This window comes from Pelodiscus sinensis, chromosome 30 (genome assembly GCF_049634645.1).
Source record: "Pelodiscus sinensis isolate JC-2024 chromosome 30, ASM4963464v1, whole genome shotgun sequence".
NCBI lineage: Eukaryota > Metazoa > Chordata > Testudines > Trionychidae > Pelodiscus > Pelodiscus sinensis.
Window position 1 is genome coordinate 9454621 of NC_134740.1, and position 14190 is coordinate 9468810.

The window sequence follows — 14190 nt, forward strand, 5'->3', positions numbered from 1 at the left end:
TCTTTAATGAGGCTAATGAAGAGCTTAGGGATAATGGCAACATAACAAATGGGAATAAGGATATGGAGGAAGATATTACCAAATCTAATGTAGAAGCCAAACTCAAACATCAAACCGCATCTGCTCTAATGCCACTGACAGAGACCAGAAACATCCGGATCTCTACCAAGCATTTATAAACCTCAACTACCCACCCGGAGAAATAAAAAAGCAAATTGAAAGAGCCTGACGAATACCTAGAAACCATCTACTTCAAGACAGACCCAAGAAAACCAACAATAGAACACCACTTGTCATCACCTACAGCCCCCAACTTAAACCTGTCCAACACATTATCAATAATCTACAGCCTATATTGGAACAGGATACTAAACTCCTAGAGGCTCTGGGAGACAGACCCATGGTCTCCTATAAACAACCACCTAATCTCAAGATGATTCTTACCAACAACCATGGGACATACCACATTAATACCAACCCTGGTACCTTCCCTTGCAACAAACCCCGTTGCCAGCTTTGTCCACATATTCACACTGCTGATACCATTATTAGACCTAACCAAGGGTATGTCTACACTACCCTCCTAGTTCGAACTAGAAGGGTAATGTAGGCATACCGCACTTGCAAATGAAGCCCGGGATTTGAATTTCCCGGGCTTCATTTGCATAAGCGGGGAGCTGCCATTTTTAAAACCCCACTGGTTCAAACCCCGTGCAGCACGGCTACACGGGGCACGAACTAGGTAGTTCGAACTAGGCTTCCTAGTTTGAACTACTGTTACTCCTCATTTCACGAGGAGTAACGGTAGTTCGAACTAGGAAGCCTAGTTTGAACTACCTAGTTCGTGCCCTGTGTAGCCGCGCTGCACGGGGTTCGAACCAACGGGGTTTTAAAAATGGCGGCTCCCCGCTTATGCAAATGAAGCCCAGGAAATTCAAATCCCGGGCTTCATTTGCAAGTGCGGTATGCCTACATTACCCTGCTAGTTCGAACTAGCGGGGTAGTGTAGACATACCCCAAGTGAGTTATAAGATCAAGAACACATATTCCTGCGCATCCAGAAGTATAATTTATGCCATCATGTGCCGAAAGTGTCCATCTGCTATGTACATTGGACAAACGTCTCAGACACTTTGCCAAAGGATCAATGCCAACAAAACAGATATTAGACAGGATAACAAAGAAAAAACAGTTTCTTGCCATTTCAACCAGAAAGGACATTGTCTCAACGACTTAATTACCTGCATTCTGCTTCAAAAGCCTTTTAAGACTGCACTTGAAAGGGAATCCTCTGAACTGTTATTCATGCTAAAATTCGACACTTTACGCCGGGGTCTTAACAAAGACTCTAGTTATCTTACCCATTACAAAGATAGCTTCCCCAATTATCACCTCTACTATCATTAGCTCACAGACATTTACCTCCCCCCTCCCTCCACACATCTTAATGGCAGTAAATCAGGGGGCCAGATAATCTTCATCCAAGAATATTAAAGGAACTGTCACATGAAATTGCAAGTCCATTAGCAAACATTTTTAATGAATCTCTAAACTCAGGGGTTGTACCATTTGACTGGAGAATTTCTAATATAATTCCTATTTTTAAGAAAGGGAAAAATAGTGACCTGGGTAACTATAGGCCTGTTAATTTGACATCTGTAGTATGCAAGGTCTTGGAAAAAATTTTGAAGGAGAAAATAGTGAGAGATATTGAGGTTAATGGCAACTGAGACAAATTACAACATGGTTATACAAATGGTAGATCGTGCCAAACCAACCTGATCTACTTCTTTGAGAAAATAACAGATTTTTTAGATAAAAGCAATGCAAAGGATCTAATCCACCTCGATTTCAGCAAGGTATTTGATACAGTACCACATGGGGAATTAATGGTTAAACTGGAAAAGATGGGGATCAATATGAAAATTGAGAGGTAGATAAGCAACTGGTTAAAGGGGAGACTACAGCAGGTCATACTGAAAGGTAAACTGTCAGGCTGGAGAGAGGTTACTAACAGAGTTCCTCAGGGATCAGTTTTGGGACCGATATTATTTAATATTTTTATTACTGACCTCGGCACTAAAAGTGGGAGTGTCCTGATAAAGTTTGCGGATGACGCAAAGTTGGGGGCTATTGCCAATTCAGAAAAGGATCGGGATATCATACAGGAAGATCTGGACGATCTTGTAAATTGGAGTCATAGCAATAGGATGAAATTGAATAGTGAGAAGTGTAAGGTTATGCATTTAGGGATTAATAAGAAGAATTTTAGTTATAAGCTGGGGACACTTCAGTTGGAAGTAACGGAGGAGGAGAAGGACCTTGGAGTCCTGGCTGATCACAGGATGACTATGATCCATCAATGTGACATGGCCGTGAAAAAGGCTAATACGGTCTTGGGATGCATTAGGCAAGGTATTTCCAGTAGGGATAAGGAGGTGTTAGTGCCATTATACAAGGCATTGGTGAGACCCCATTTGGAATACTGTGTGCAGTTCTGGTCTCCCATGTTTAAGAAGGATGAATTCAAACTGGAACAGGTACAAAGAAGGGCCATTAGGATGATCCGAGGAATGGAAAACCTGTCTTATGAAAGGAGACTTGGGGAGCTTGGCTTGTTTACCTTGACCAGAAGAAGGCTGAGGGGGGACATGATTGCACTATTTAAATATATTAGAGGGATAAATGCCAGGGAGGAAAAGGAATTATTTAAGCTCAATACCAATGTGCACACAAGAACAAATCGATATAAGCTGGCTATTAAGAAGTTTAGACTAGAACTTAGACAAAGGTTTCTAACCATCAGAGGAGTGAAGTTCTGGAACAGCCTTCAAAGGGATGCAGTGGGGTCAAAAGACCTATCTGGCTTCAAGATTCAGTTAGATGGGTTTATGAAGGGGATGGTTTGATGAAATAACATGATCTTGGCAATTATTTGACCTTTCACTATCAGTGGTAAATAGGCCAATGGTGGGATGATAGGAGTTACCATAGAGAATTTTTTCTGGGTGTCTGGCTGGTGAGTCTTCCCCACATGCTCAGGATTCAGCTGATCACCATATTTGGGGTCTGGAAGGAATATTCCTACAGGGTATATTGGCAGAGGCCCTGGGCGATTTTCACCTTCCTCTTTAGCATAGGGCACCGATCACTTATGGGAGGACTCTCTGCATCTTGGGGCCTTTAAACTATCATTTGAGGACTTCAATATCTGAGATATAGGTGAGAGGATTATTCCAGGAGTGGGTGGGTGAGATTCTGTGGCCTGCACTGTGCCGGGGGTCAGACTAGATATTTATAATGGTCCCTTCTGACCTTATAGTCTATGGCTACGTCTACATTGGCATCCTTTTCCGGAAAAGGGATGCTAATGAGACGGGTCGCAATTGCAAATCCGCGGGGGATTTAAATATCCCCCGCGGCATTTGCATTTACACGGCTGCCGCTTTTTTCTGGCTCGGGGATAAGCAGGAGAAAAGCGCCAGTCTAGACGTGATTCTCCGGAAAATAAGCCCTTGAAAGTAGGAATAAGAAATCCTCCGGAAAAGGGCTTATTTTCCGGAGAATCGCGTCTAGACTGGTGCTTTTCTCCGGCTTATCCCCAAGCCAGAAAAAAGCGGCAGCCATGTAAATGCAAATGCTGCGGGGGATATTTAAATCCCCCGTGGATTTGCAATTGCAACCCGTCTCATTAGCATCCCTTTTCTGGAAAGGGATGCCAATGTAGACGTAGCCTATGAGCCTATATACCACATGAGACAAAAACCAAAATACCAATGAGGCCACAGTTTCCTGAAGTTCTGTCCAGCTATCCGCTATCACAGCAGATAAAAAAAAAATTAATTGTACCATTTGAAAGATGCAGCTGAGAAACAAGGACAGAAAAAACCCCCTCAAAAAGAGCCCATGACACTGGTCTTGGAAAATTGCTGGTAAATTGAATTAGGTTTATGTGGATTTACAGAGGCAGAATTGAGATCCGAAATCAAACCCATATGAAGAAATATAAGAGAAATAAAAAAGAAAATAAGAGAAACTACGTAGGTTTTTCATCCAGAAGGGAGAAAGTGCCTGGAGAACAATGTAAAATGGGAGAGATGTAGAGACAGGAGACAAAATTTGAGAGATGGTGGCAGTTTATTCTTCCAAATTTTATGAGCATTCTGTGAACAGACCTGTTTCCATAGGAGTAGCACATCCCTGCTACTCGCACAAAAGTGTCACTGACATTGGGCCTTCCTTGATTTTCCTCTCTACACTTCCAATGTATCTTATCTGTGAACCTCTTCTTCCACAGACGTATTTTGTGCCCACAGACACTAGATCTAAACCAGCAGTGACAACGGTACATGTGCATCAGTGCCACATATATGTGTGACGGAAACGCTGAAATCTAGAAAATCAGGCACCAACCCAGGGGCCCATTAAGGGAGCTGTCTTGTAGGAGGATGAGGTACAAAAGAGGCGCACGGATGGACAGAAAGGGCAGAGAGACTTTGGGAGCAAATATTTGTACTATGAGAAATAACAGTCAGATATGAGATGAGGGGGATTTATTGAAAGGATTTAGTAGGGGTCAGAGTTGCTTGCTCGCTACGCTCATTAACCACCTTCTCCAGGGGGCAGGGAGGGAGGAAACAAATGCATATTTGGCTGTGTCCAGACTCAGGTTTTTTTTTGAAAAAAGTAGCCTTTTTTTGAAAAAACTTCACCTGCATCTAGACTACAGCCGCGTTGTTTTGAAATTAAATCGAAAGAATGTGGCTTTTCTTTCGACGGTGGTAAACCTCATTGCACGAGGAAGAACGCCTTTTTTCGAAAGTGCTCTTTCGAAAAAAGGCGTTCTTGAAAACAAACAGGGCTTTTTAGAAAGAGAGCATCCAGACTCCCTTGGTGCTTTCTTTCAAAAAAGCGGCTTGCTTTTTCAAAAGTACTGCTTGCAGTCTAGACGCTCTTTTTCAAAAGAGGCTTTTTCGAAAGTATCTTTCGAAAAAGCCTCTTTTGAAAGAGGCTTGCAGTCTAGACGTAGCCTTTGAAATAAAGGTGGCTATTTTTGAAGTATTTAAAGAATTACATGTCTGAAGAGCCAAGCATTTAAGGATAAAGAGGATTGTGCCCCTAAATATCTGCACAAGGGCTTTTTAGAGATGTGATTTTATAATCAATTCCTAGGGCTAACAAACAAATAAATCCAATGTTTCAAATAAGGTCCAGCAGACACATTTATTACTGCCATGCATCTGACAAAGTGGGTCTTTGCCCACGAAAGCTTATGCTCCTATACTTCAGTTAGTCTATAAGGTGCCACAGGACTCCTCGCCGCTTTTGCAGATTCAGACTAACACGGCGACCCCTCTGATACCTGACATTTATTACTGTAATACAGTGCTCAAGCTATACTGTTTTTGCCAGTAAATTCAGATCCTGGCAGTAGGTAGGTTCAGCTTGTCACATGCCTGTTAATTGGCTTCCTTAGCATTTAATAACTCAGTGTTATGCTAATTGGTGGGTCAAGCTGAAAAATGTTTTTCACTTTTTTGCATACTAAAGGAATCAATCTGGCCCGCTGTGGGAGCCCGCAGGGTCAGAACAGAGATAGGAAGAGTGGAGGGGTTGGCCACTAATACCCAAGGGAGGCATTGCCTCCTGTTGCCTCTAACACCAGCCCCCAAATTGGAGTTTCCTCTTCTTCCCTTTCCCTCCTGCCCATGTGCCCCATGTCTGCAAAGCAAGGGACAGAAGCCAGAGCTTGGGAGCCAGAGAGCTCAGGTGGTCAGCTCTGAAATTTGTGGTGTATGTTAAAGACACTATCGCTCAAACACGTCTTTAGCAATCAGCACACACACATACACACACGCACACACACACGCACATTCTTCGTGTCTCTCTCTGTGTAACACACCAACACACTCTCGCAGTATCTCTCTCACAAGAACACACACTGGTTTTTTGCACTCTCACACATATCTGGGACGTGGGATGAGAAAGAAGAAGGTGGATATCTGTACTGTTAAACATAAATGATCTCCCACGTCTAAGACCCCAGAGCTGTACAGCCCTGCTCTGGTCAAATTGCTGATCAGTTTGAGTGAATTTCTGAGTTTGCCCTCCCTCAATGTGGAGAGGAATAAGCGATCACCTACTAAACAAGCTGAGATTTTTCCCCAGATACTTCACTTTAAAGGCGCATTAGATTACTCCGCGAATGAGTTCATTAATTAAGAAAGGTTAAATTAAGTGATGATAAAGGCTATCTAAGAGACTGAAGCAGTTTACCCAAAAGAAGCAAAGCTAAAGTTAAGTACAACAGGCTGGTTACATTGACCGTCAATGAGCATTTCCTCACCCTGCTGGAGGAAGCCGGCAGGCGGGCAAGCTCTCAAGGCACAGGCGCCATTGGCTTTGCTGCTCCTGAGTCTCAGGTTTCCAGACACAGGCTGGAATGTCCTTTAGTCTTGGTCAAGAATGTTCCCCCAGCTCATTCTGTGTTTCCCTGCTGTTTCCAGAAGTCCTCGTGTGGGGATTAAAAATCAACGGATGAGATCCACTCCCTGCCTTATATAAGGTTGGGGAACCCTTTGTTCTCAAACTTGATACCCACATCAGTGTGTGGCAAAATACAGAAGTCCCAAGAGGGAGTCCAACATTATTTCTCCTGGTTCCCCTGCCCTGGGAGAGTCATCGCAACCATTGTTTACAGGTGTCTCTGGAAGCCTAACGTGGTGGGAGATAAACTTTTCTTCAGGCCTATAGATTCCCCTGATGACTCATTAACATGAACAGGCCCTTCCCATCCACCTATATCCAATGAAATCCTCTTGCCAAGTAGGCGCTACCCAGGTGTATTTAGTCCTACACAATCTAAGGTTACAGATGGATAAACAAAGCAATGATGAGCAGCGGATAAAAAAACTGAGAAGTTTTCATGCTGCACCTGTTGCTTAGGCCTGGAGCACGTGTCCACTAGGAAATGGGTCAAGGTGTCATCATGTTGTATGAAACTTAGACTGAAGCAAAAGCCCCTGGATTCATGCCAGTGAAAAGTCCAGCTGAGTGTTCGAAGCCCCTTGCGCTCATCTGTTTTCAACAACTGGGGAATTCAGAATTTACATCACTGATGTGTAAACACAACTCAAGAATTCCAGGATGTACACTAAACTGTGTCTTCAGTAATACATCCCACTGGGGCGGATGGTTTGCAAAGAGGACCTTTGGGGATTCATTAACAGCAACCTTGGTTGCATGTTTTGAAATACAGAAAGGAAGTTGTCGTGAGTTCCCACAGCATGGACCAAATTGTTCTCTGTAGTAACCTCCTCTCTTTTCATTACTGTTACTCCAGGGCTATGTCTGAACCCAGGTGATTTCTAACACAGAGATTCTGAGCCCCGTCGTGATAACAGAAATGAGCTGGAATACATTGAATTGCTCTTTATTTACACCAGCGTTACTGAGACGAGACCCTGGGCCATTGTTCACTCTCCAAACTCTACAGATGGTGGAAACCAACAGGTGGAAGAGGGATTAGAGCCCTGGTCCTTTATCGCTGAAGACTGAGGGTTAGAATGCACAGGTAAGAACCTGTGCTATGTCTACACCGGTGCGATCTTGCACCAGAGCTATGCAAATGAGGCTAAACGTGGAATATCACCGAGCCTCATTTGCATATCTAATGAGCCGCCATTTTTGCGGAAGAGGCTCTTGCGCAAAAAGGAGCTGTCTACACTGCCCCTTCTTGTGCAAGAAAAACCCTCTTGTGCAATGCCGTTATTCCCAAAAATAATCAGCGTAGCAGCAATGTGACAGAGGGTTTTTCTTGCGCAAGAAGGGGCAGTGTAAACAGCTCCTTCTTGCTCAAGAGCCTCTTCCGAAAAAATGGCGGTTCATTAGATATGCAAATGAGGCTCAGCGATATTCCACGCTTAGTCTTATTTGCATAGCTCTGGCTCAAGATTGCACCAGTGTAGACATAGCCCTGTTGAGAGATTGAAATGCAGCAGGGGGATTAATACACCAAATGGACTCTGGTTTTTAGCAACTATAGGTGCCTAAATCCAAGAATTTGGACCCAGTGGGATTCTTTAATCCTCCACTCAGCTGCTCCCAAATTCTGTAAGCATCTAACCCCAATTTGCATCCTGCTCTCTGCAGTCCGATTTACTAAGTGTTTTAGATTTCTGCCTCTGGGCCTCAGACCGGGGTAAAATCCAAGCCTTTTTATCGACAGTCTCAACATCTAAGACATCCTTGTAACCCTAAAACCAATATGGAGCCAATCTCTCAGCCAGGTGATCTGGTTTAGTCTCCAGGTGTGAGGCTGGCAGCTCTGAGCTCATCCCTGAAGCCCAGGAAAGGGCTGGCATCCAGCCTGCCAGTGTCACACAAGCCATCCTGTGTCTGATCTGCAAGTTTCTTTGATCCAGACAAATACATAAATCCTCACTCCTTTGGGTAGGGCCGGCTTGTTTATCACCTGCCATCATTAAGTATTTCCAGCGCACTTTCTGAGTGACCCGTGCATTCATCACACAGTAGTATTCATGGCCAGGAGATCCCCGGTTTTCCTTTGACACCTCATAAGCTGCTAGTTGGCTAAATATCCTGAAAACAGTGATGTGGGTGCGCCCTTTGCCACATGCCATACAAGGACTGGTGGGGCGCACAGGGAAAAGGAGACAGATGCTTGGAGGAGGGGAAGAAGCTGCAGAGGAACAGAATGAGTATGTCTCTGTCTTATTTATCTGCCTTCTGGTCCTACTTGTACAGCTCATGTGCCTCTCCACCAAGCTTGGCTCTGGTTCTCCATTGGGTTTTATGAGCATCCAAGGCCAATATGTCTGTGTGGCTACGTCTACATTGGCCCCTTTTCCGGAAGGGGCATGTTAATTTCAGAGATCGTAATAGGGAAATCTGCGGAGGATTTAAATATCCCCCGCGGCATTTAAATAAAAATGTCCGCCACTTTTTTCCGGCTTTTAGAAAAGCCGGAAAAGAGCGTCTACACTGGCCCCGATCCTCCGGAAAAAGCGCCTACTCGGCACATCACTGCACTCGGCCATCAGCCCGGCTGCACTTGCCGCAGGCTGCCATCTGGGGCGGTCAATCGGGGGGCTGCAGGAGAGCTTCCACCCCGAGGAGCCCGCAGAGCCAGCCCAGTCCTCCTCATCGGGGGCTCGTACCCCATTCCTCCCTCACCTCCTTCCACTTACCCCTCCCTAGCCCCCCTTCCTGATGTACAAAATAAAGGACACGTGTGGTCAAAAATAGAAACTCTCTTTATTGAACAAAACTGGGAGAGACTGGGAAAAGGAGGTGGGAGAGGGGAAGAGAGAGGGTGGGAGAGGGGATGGCAATTAAAATGATCAGGGATTTGGAACAGGTCCCGTAGGATGAGAGGCTAAAGAGACTGGGACTTTTCAGCTTAGAAAAGAGGAGACTGAGGGGAGATATGGTAGAGCGCTATAAAAACATGAATGGTGTGGAGAGGGTGCATAAAGAAAAGTTCTGCATTAGTTCCCATAATAGAAGGACTAGAGGACACCAAATGAAATGAATGGGTAGCAGGCTTCAAACTAATAAGAGAAAGTTCTTCTTCACACAGCACATAGTCAACCTGTGGAACTCCTTGCTGCAGGAGGCTGTGAAGGCTAGAACTAGAACAGAGTTTAAAGAGAAATGAGAGAAAGTCATGGAGGTTGGGTCCATGGAGTGCTATTAGCCAGGGGGTAGGAACGGTGTCCCTGGCCTCTGTTTGTGGAAGGCTGGAGATGGATGGCACGAGACAAATGGCTTGGTCGTTGTCTTCGGTCCATCCCTTCCAGGGTAGCTGGTGTTGACCACTTTTGGCAGACAGGTTACTGGGCTAGATGGACCTTTGGTATGACCCAGTACGGACATTCTTAAGTTTTTATGTTCTAAGATCAGGGCTCAGGGTCGGGGGTCTCACTCGACCACCTTGATTTTCATGCAAACCTGCTCCTGGGTGGCCAGGAGGTCGTGGACGTTGGAGGCTTCCCCCCAAACCTGGATGAGGTCCAAGATGTCCACACTAGACCAGGCCGGCACCCACCTGTTGCATCCCCGAGCAGGCTCCCAGGAGCTGCCAGCTTGGTCCCGGGAAGAGGCGAAGGGCTGGGTGGCAGCAGGTGGCTGGCTCGTGCCGTACCAGATGCAGGGTCTGCTGCCTGGGTGCTGGCAGACTTGCACCTGGCACGGGCACCGGAGCCAGACCATGCCCCTTTAAGGGCTCCGGGGCCTGGTGGTGCCCAGAGTGGCAACCAGGGAAAGCTGGGGAGTGTTAACCTCCCACTAGTTAGAATTAAGTGGCTACACAGCCCTTAATTCGAACCACTTAATTCAAACTAGGCGTTAGTCCTTGTAGAATGAGGTTTACCTAGTTCGAATTAAGTTCGAACTAGCAGTTTGTATTTGTGGCGCCAATCAAAGTTAATTTGAACTAACGTCTGTTAGTTTGAATTAACTTTATAGTGCAGACATCCCCTGAGAAACGAGGAGGTCCATCGGTCCCTGAGAAAAGCTCTTCTGGCACTAACTAGTTGCTTTCAGACACAGGCATAGAGTGAGAAAGACAAATTTTGACATAGAGTAGAATAGAGATGAACTGAAATATTTCCTTACAAGTGGCCCATTTGACTCCCTAACAAGAGGGTTCACCCTCAATGGCCTCACGTCACCTTGTTTCTTTCTCGATTCCTTGCTTTGTGCTTGTGAGTCTCCTAGTTTCTCAGCTTTTCTCTCTCCTACCAGCCGAGCATTTTTGAGCTGCGCTCCACTTCACTGATCTGTACGTAAATGCCAAGGCCCAATTTGTGCAAGGAGCTTAACTTCTGAGCATTCCTGGATCTCCTCCCCACCTGCTGAATCCTATTATATACCCATTCTATTGTGTGGGCTCTTCTGTTGTAAATCACATGAGGGAAATGAGGTGAAGTATTTTGCTGCCACCGTGAGTGAAAGTAGAACACAACTGTAGATGGGAAAGAAACTATGAAACTCTGTGCAGGAATGGGAGTTTTAGTGTCCTTCTCCGTGTCAATTCCTGCCTTTCCATACACTTGCCACAGTCGGGGCACTTCTGTCTCTGTTCATACTCAGAGGAGCACAGGTATTGATGCAGATGTGAAATGCACACAGAGGGGGTGGGACAAACTTGCGCGGGATCATTAGCTCTGACTTCTCTCTCCACCAAAATAAAAGGAAACGAATGAATTGAAAAGAACAGGACTTGAGCACCCAACAGCAACCGGCAACTTTGCCCATCGGCCTCCTTCCTCCCTGGCTGAAATGCAAAGAATTTGCAAACATTTACCAAAGTGTCAGTAGGAAGTGAATTAAAGAATTAAGTCTCTCTACACTAAGTCTCCTGCTCTGTTCGTTCATACCCCACTGTTGTGGGACCAGAGACAGGTGAATACCAGCCCACAGCCCGGATCTGGTCTCCCAGCGTTAGCTTCCAGCAGGCCTCTCCCTCCATATTTACTTGCTGGTGACAGGTACAGGCAATCACAGCCCTGGTTGGACAAAGATCACAATTCTTGGCCAATGGGAGTTGCGGGAAGCAGTGTTCTTGTCTGCACTGCTTCCGGCTCCTCCCATTGGCCAGGTCTGGGGACCCACAGCCAAGGGGAGCTGTGATCACTGGTATTTCCATCTTTCCCACACATGTTCCACAAACAGGACAGAGAAACCCGTCGCTGGAGACATTGGGGAACGATTGAAGTACCCACCATGAGCAATGGCTGACGTGACGTAAGACACGTCTACCAAGCAAGGAGAAGCCATCTCTGGCCCTGCCAGCTGACTCAGATTGAGGTGAAGTTTTATTGCTGAGAAGAATTTCAAGTTGGGGCTGAAACACCAAGTCTGGGAACCTTCCACATCACTGGGCCTAGATCCCTCGTTCCAGCAATGAAACAGCCCCATGAACCCTCGTCTGCTGCCACAGGCCAGCTGTCCTTTCTCTTTCATGAAGAGACGTGGCTTTGGCACTTTGGAATCCATCCCAATGTTTCCTGTCTGTCCACAGAGCAGTAAGATCCACCCCTGTAGCCTGGGGCTTAGAGGCCCTCAAGGCTGAGCTAACCCAACATCACCTTTGCCTCCTAAATGCATCGATTGGACGGTTGGGTTATGAGGTAACACAGATCACTGAACCGTCCATCCCAGCCCACTCCCACTGGGGCCATCAGCTCCCACCACCCGATTGGCCAGTCCCTCTGTGTGCGGGGTGCTCTGGTCTGGCCTGGCCAGTCAGCTCTGGAGTTCACAGACTAGAGCAGGCTAATAGGTAAGGGTACTTGTAAGACTCCTTCTTACCGGTACGCTGACTGGGTACTCATGCAACATCCCTACCCATTACTGAGATATCATTATAGCAGAAATATGAAGCAATTTAGAGAAGCCAGGACATTTACAGTGTCATTGGAAACATTGAGATTTGCTGCATTTGATGATCCCATTTGTATTCCTGCCTTAGTTTTGTCTCTCTCATTATGAATACGGAGCGTGTATCTTTATTCTCAATGTATTCACACAGCCGTACCCCACTGGGGAAGGGGCTTTCAGTGCAGACAGATCGCTGAGCCCTGTAATGAGACACTGGGGAGAACAACAGGCCTCAGGAGACGCCCAAATCCCACAGGGCAACTGTTCCTAAGAACGCTCCAGAGACACCACAATTAACAGCTGTGCACAGGGTCAGGGGACCAGACCACATGACTTTGGGTCCCTTTTCCCATGTTGTTTTTCCACAGCCTGTTGTGGGGAGCAATTTTGAAACCAAGGATCCCCCCTTTGCCAGAGCTATATAAGGCAGGGGGTAGAATCAGCCGTTTTCACTCCCCACACTAGAGCACGCTGGGAAGGAGCTGAGGAGAGAGACTGCCCTGGGGGAAGGGCTGGACAAAGGCTCAAGGCATCTTCCCGGAAACCCCAAGCTGCAAAGCAACGGCAAATTGGGCTTTGAGACACTGCCGGGCGGTTGCTGTCATCACTGAGGTGAGAATCTGCTCGTTCCCCTGACTCAGCCCAGGGCTTACGCTGATTTTCTGTTTGGCTCATTTGCCGATAATCCACTCTGACCGGTTTGCTGTCCCTGCTCACCGCTCACATGGCCTGTTTGTAGTTACTGAGCTTGTGTGTAGTTTTCTGTGAACCAGTGGGCCCGTCAGTGACCTGCCTGGGAGGGGATCTCACCTTGCCTAACACCTGTGCATGTGACTCTCCGAACAGGATAACAACCTCCTACTGGCCAGTGCTACTTCTCCAGAGAGGTGCAGGGCTGATGTTGCACACTGGGCTGCCGGTGGTTATCCTGCCGGGAGATTCCCTCAGGCAGTGGTCAGTCGGGGAGCCCTGCACACAGTGGCAGATGGGAAAGTCTATTGTCTGAATGCAGGAGGGAATTCTGAAGTTGTATGTTGTCTGCAGCTGGCCACAGCAGCACAGTGCGAGGGGAACCCAGGCTGGGGGCTCAGAGGCTCAGGGGATTGCAGCATAATCAAAGGGAGCCTGGAGTTTGTCGGACTGCCTTGTGCACATGGTCAGATCCATGCTTCCCCACCATTCAACTTCCCATCTGCAGCCCCCTGCTGTATAAACTATTATCCTGCCGGGAGACAGGCACGAGTCATGAGGGATCGGTCGACAAAGGCTTCTGTTGTCAGCAGATCCCCGCCTAGACTCACGTGCTGTGCGGACAAGCAGATGATCTAGCACAGCAGGGCGGTCATCTTTATTTTAATGAAGCCGGGGATATTTTAATCCCCGTTTCATTGACTATGTTGGGTAGGCTACTTTACATGGCTCTATCAACAGAGCCATGTAGTCTAGACACACCCTTTGTGTGTGTGTGTGTTTGTGTTCCTTTACAGGATATGCGCTAGGACGTGAGTTATCCCTCTCCACTCTCAGAGCACACAGTAGCAGAGTGCAGGTATGTTTCACAACGGCACCTGTGCTGTTCTTTTCCCACATACGTAGCCCCTTCCCTCTCCCCAATGCCCCAGTGATTTTCTAATTCCAGTACAGAATGAATTTCGTTATGTGCAGGACTATCAGGTAACGTGCGTCTCTGCACAACTAGTAGGAGCCACCAGCGCAGGAAATAATATCGATTCTAAAAATTTGCCTTAGTAATAATGACTCCGTCCAGGACATGTCAGACGGTGT